The sequence below is a fragment of the Tupaia chinensis genome, unplaced genomic scaffold (assembly GCF_000334495.1).
Source record: "Tupaia chinensis unplaced genomic scaffold, TupChi_1.0 Scaffold000503_1, whole genome shotgun sequence".
Taxonomy (NCBI): Eukaryota; Metazoa; Chordata; class Mammalia; order Scandentia; family Tupaiidae; genus Tupaia; species Tupaia belangeri.
The window spans coordinates 2301726-2307725 of NW_006160015.1; the positions used below are offsets into that span (position 1 = coordinate 2301726).

Genomic DNA, 6000 nt, shown 5'->3' on the forward strand with positions numbered 1-6000 from the left:
TAAACTTCGTACAAGTCAGAATTTAGTATGAAGAACTCAGTGTTAATGAATCAACAGTATAGATTAAATAAGGTGTCTTCAAATGGGAACAAACGTAAAACTAGCTATGTATTGATTGGTTGACAAAAATGTTGTAACCAGGGACTCACAGGAGCCTAACCTGTGGTGTTTTCCATAGAAACTATTGTTTAGTATTTGCTAATTCAATGTTTGCATTAACTTTTTTTAGTTTTTTTAGTTTTTTTTTTTTTTTTTTTTTCTGTAGGGTATGTGTGCTCGTCAGAGAGTAGAGAGAAAGAGAAAGAGAAAGTGAAAAATCTTCTCCCCATTCCAGGGAATGGCCATACTTCAATCTCTTCTTCCCCATTCTCCTCCTAGAATTTTGGGGATGTTTGCACATGTCCCTTGGGTTTCAAGCCACTGGGTCTGGGACTGATGTTTGCACATGCCCCTTGGGTTTCAAGCCACTGGGTCTGGGACTGAAACCATGATCAGCCATATGGGAATCCAACCACCTTAACTACCCCACCCCCTGCTGGCCCCTTGAATAACATTGTGGAATGTAACTACATGAATAATGAGAACTGACTGTATTGAAAGTAGAGATTGTAATAGTTACTCTATGGGTGGATTTCAGGATTAGATGACACTGTAATGTATACTGGTGATTGTTCTACTCTATGATTATATGAGAACAATGTACATTCAGTAGCAACTGTACTTTAAGCTCTGAATTTTGATCTTTTTCTGGGCTAGTGATATGTGGTATGATAACCCTTTCCTAACGCTGGGCACAGACTGTGAACCGCAGCTCTCAATCAGGTGTGTGATCTTGAGGATAAATAATCAATACTCTACAGTGCAGGCTAGGTGAAATTGTGATGATCAGAAGATTAGGTGCATTAAATGCATTTTTGAATTAGATATTTTCAACTTGTGATGGGCTTATTGGGACATAACCCCATTCCAAGTAGAGGTGCATCTATACTTTTGTCATTCAGTAAACATCTGTTTGGGATACTTGTTATCATGACAAATGCATTTCATGTACAGGACATAAGGTCGAAGAATCTGAGTGACTCTCCTTTGTAATGAAAAATCTCTACTGCAAAAATTCGTTGAAAACAGTCTCTTGAGCAACGGCGTAGAAATAGGACAAGCAAATGCGGATGAAATCCATATAATAGTTTCCTCTCATTTTGTTGTTGACAGCTGTTCATGTCACAATTAGGGTTGCAGTGGGAAATCACACATTTTATTGTAATGATCTTAGGGACTGAGCTGCTAGTTCTTCTCCAGAGTGACTTCATTAAGGGGGTGTGGGGGAACTTCCTTTGCCATCTTAATTGAGCAACAGCGTAGAAATAGGATAAGCAAATGTGGATGAAATCCATATAATAATAGTTTCCTCTCATTCTGTTGTTGACAGCTGTTCATGTCACAATTAGGGTTGCAGTGGGAAATCACACATTTTATTGTAATGATCTTAGGGACTGAGCTGCTAGTTCTTCTCCAGAGTGACTTCATTAAGGGGGTGTGGGGGAACTTCCTTTGCCATCTTAAGAAACTCAACATTCTGTTCTGGGCTTCAAGAAATGATATCTCTTTGCTAGAATTACAAGAAATATGGTAGCATTTTCAGAAATTTTTGATGAAGTTTTATCTCTCTATTTCTTATATATTTCTACATATGAGATGGTTCTTCCCCTACATGCTTTTTTTTTTGAGGACTATTTATATAAGCTAATTCTTAACCTGTATATGTATATTTAGAATACATTCATTCCAGTTTTGTTATTTGATTCTGTTTGTTAGTTGTTCAACTCTAAAATAAACATCTTCATCATGCATATTATGTCACTCTACTAGAGTGTGTAGAGAGCTCTCCAGTGTCCTTCCCAATGAGAAATTCCATCTTGAGACACAATTCATTGTCTTTTACCACTCAGCTAATTTCTCTTTTGTTGTATTCAAAAGTTCTCCTTCAACTCAGCATTTTGCAGAGCAGGAGTACTTTGTCTTGGCATTCCTAGAGATTGGTCTTAACACACTATTGATTATTCTTCGCTCACACAATTTTTGAAGTTGATGGTGTAAACCAGTGTGATAAAGATAGTGGGCCCTTTTCTCCCTAGCCCCTAAATCACTTCCCCCTGGCAAGGTCGTTGCTGATGGAGGGCATTAACATTTCCAAAGCTCCAGGGATCTGTTGAGCGTTCTATTCTGGACTGCTTTGAAAATGACAGCTGACTTTTGAAAAATAGAAAGCCTAAGGGGAAACGTTAGTAATAGCCTTGTTGTGATTTTGTCAAGCTCCCACACTGAAAGAGTTAACAGACCTTAATTCATCCTTTGGTAAAAATCTGGCTCACTGGGTTAACTTAAAGGAACCTGGAATGCTCTGAAAAAAATATTAGTATTCTGGTGAGATATTTCATCATAACAGAAAAACTTTCCATTTGTTTGCTTTCTATTTGTTTTGTTTTGGAGGGCGTTAATTATCTCAAAACATAGGTTAGTTAATATAATCCAATTGCTTTCTGTTATTTACATTGGGTTCGAATTTAGAAGATAGCTCCAGTGCAGAAATTGCTAGGTCATGATCTACACTGAAGAAAACACTGACTTCTAATTACCTTGGAAGCAACACCTAGCCCAGTAGTTAGGTAGAGACCTACATGCATACGTCAGAATAGCCTCCTATCTTGAAGATCCCTAACCAGAGAGTCTATAATACTGTAAGAAAAATAGATTTGTCAGAAAAGAAACCCTTTAGTGTAGAAGTTCTAAGCCTGGAGATCAAGAGCTATTTTTCAGAATGTTACAAAACCTAATGGGAACACTGGCACAAGAGTTTTGGAGCACCGACTTGCCCTAATTTTGCTTGAAAATGATCGAAAACCCTTGTATTAGTCTCATACAGAGATTTATGTTTTTAGAGCTTATTTATTTCTATGAGAGAGACAGAGAGAAAAACAGGTATCCTCAACAGAGTCTTCATGCATGATCTACCCCCAGTCTCAGTTGGCCTGGATTGTACGCACACATACATCAGAGTGCTCAGAGAGGTTATGGGAAGTGAACCCAGGACCTTTCCCATGTGGCTCCAGTTGCAATGCCTCTATTCCACTGCCTTGTCTCTAGCCAACAGATCTCAAACCACATATATCCAACATATCACTTAGATGATTTACAGAGTGAAAACAGTCATTTTTAATACATGTGCTACACTCTATTTGTGTCTGCCCTAATGTCATAAATTGAAACCTGATCACTAATTTGACAGAATTAGGAGGTAGAGTTTTGGCAGGTGATGAAGCTCTGGTCCTCATGAGTAGGAAGAGAGGAGACCCAGAGAGCCCCCAACACTTCTACCACGTGAAGACACAGTGCAAAGGTGTGAGCTACAGACCAGACGTCAAGTCTACTGGACCTTTGATCTTAGATTGCCCAGCATCCCAAACTGAGAGAAATAAATTTCTGTCAGTTGCATACCAACCAGTTTATGGTGATTTTGCTATAACAGCCTAAACAAGGGAAGAGGACATGCAATCTGTTAGCTAGGAAAAAAAATATTTTTAAAACAGGGAGTTCATGGGGTAAGTGGTAAAAGGAATTCTTTTTTTTTGGGGGGGGGAGAGGTTTTTGCTATAGGGCACATGCGCTTGCCAGAAAGGCAGAGAGAGACAGAGAGATAGAAAGCGAGAAATCACCCCCCAGGGGGGATGGCCACGCCACAATCTCTTCTTCTCCATTCTCCTCTTGGTATCTTGGGCATGCATGCACAGGTGCCTGGCATGAGTTTAAGCCAGTGGGTCCAGGACTCAAACTGCGGTCAACTACATGGGAGTCCAGCGACATAGTCATTATGCTAACTGGGGGCCCCGTAAAAGAAACTCTTGTGCAGAAAATTTGGATCATGTAAATTTTCTAAGGATGTTACAGTAACAGTATAGTTGGACAAAATTTTGTAGATCTTGAGGCCCAGAGCTAGGTTAGTATAAAAGATCAATGAGCCTTTTTCCTGGTGACCTGGGTACCTCGATATTTTGTATTCTGAATAAGGGAACAAATAGATAAGGAATAATGCAAAGGAGAAGACCTTAGGTTAAATGAGAGTCAGTCAAGTTATCAAGACTGGAAATGCAGCTTCAGATGATAAGCCTAACATGGTATAAACAGCTCTGAAACTGGTGTGTTTACCAGTAGAAAATATACAAATAGGTGGCAGATGGGTGAGCCTAGGACAGCCCAGTGCCAGAGCAACATTTAGAGGGTTCTCCTGAGCCTCAGTTTCTATTTCCGTCAAGTATGAATAATAATATTATTTACCATACAGATAACATGCAAAACAGGCATTTTTCACTTAATGAATGAGTTCTGTTCCTACAACTAGGTAATTAAGCAAACTGGCCCATACAAGAGGAGCTTAAAGGTGGATGTCTTGTGGTGTGTCATGACACCATAGGCTGTATGTGTTTTTCAACAGATATCATACAACACCATACTAGAATAATGTAATACTATCCATACGAAAGCTATACATTAGATAACACTTTGTGAAGTGACTACTGACTGACTATGAGAACAAAACCAACTGAGAAAAAAAGTTTCCAAGATTTATACAGACTGAGAAAAGGGATTGCCCATGCTGGAGAACTGCTTTAAATCTGAACAGTCACTCAACGGGCAGGTCATTAAATGAGGAGTGACTGTCCAGAAGTCTAGAAAAGTAAGTGCTTGCTAATACATTTCACCATTCCACTAGGACTTTGTAGCAGTGTTGCTTTCTAATAAGGACATTTGAAAGGAAAAATGTCTGGGCTGATGTTTCTTAAATATTTTCCAAAAAATGTTATTTCCAGGAGCCGTTAACAGTTGTTACATAAGCAACAGTGCCCATGCATTACAGTCGGGTTAGGAATCTTTACAAGGGCTTCATCTTGTGAACATGCGTTCTGACTCAAGTGGGAGAATGTCATCTGTCGTGTTACCAATATTATTTGGTCTCAGTTTCCCCAGGAGGGTCTCATGAGACAAATGGTCCAGGGAACATGCCCTGAGACATATCGTAAAGAGTAGTTGCAAGTTGCCAAGGAGAGAAGAGCTTCAAGTAGAACTGCATTTACTTAGAGGTGTTTGTGAGGCCATTCTACACCTTCAGTTCAAAAGAATGCTTTTTAAAGACACTAAACATGTTTTCTTTGTAAGAGAACAGAAGTTTCTAGAGAACATAGCCACAGGTTAAGCCACTTCCATATAGAACAAGTTATTAACTCTACCCCTTAAGAAATAGCGTCAGTATTACCCTGCTTGTCTCCCTCCTAGGAATGTCGAAAAGGTAATTAGATAATTCAGGAACGCACTTGGTATCCCAAATGCAGACAGATGCTGAAGATGTACAAAGGAACAATCCTTTCCACCGAGCTGACTCACAAAAACCTGTGGATTTCAGGAAGCTTATCTGACTCATGAATCCTCTCTCTTAAGTGGATTACTAAGATAATGTCTCGGAAGTATGTTGGCATTCTGAGATGAAAGAAGTTAGCATTAAGATAGAAAAGGGCTGGAAAAAGAGACATTTTATAGTTTCTGAAGGATGAACAAGAGAGAGGCGTGGTGATAAATGTTTACGTGTTGCGTCTTAGATTTTTAAATAAACATATTTTTAAGGCCATTGCAACATCTTAACATACTTCTCTTAAACTAACACCATGTGTACTTTTCAGAGGCATGAATGCCTTTATACCCGTATCTCTTTGTCTTCCTTATTTTCCTTATTATCGTTTGCAGTTTGATCACATAGTCACAAAAGTCATTACTGGCATCCTGAGAAGCAATAGCAGCAGATAAGTCCTGTCTCAGCTCCTGTGGTTTTTTTTTTTTTTTTTTTTTTTTTTTTTTTTGAGACGTTTTTTGCTATAGGGTGCATGCGCTCGCCAGACAGACAGAGAGAGACAGAGAGACAGAAAGCGAGAAATCACCCCCCAGAGGGGATAG

General features: G+C 39.1%; 1 protein-coding gene across 1 annotated transcript in view; it reads right to left on the reverse strand.

Moving 5' to 3' along the window:
- Positions 1 to 6000, reverse strand: part of GPC6 (glypican 6) — a 1323196-nt gene that overhangs the window by 100159 nt on the left and 1217037 nt on the right. The window lies entirely within an intron of this gene.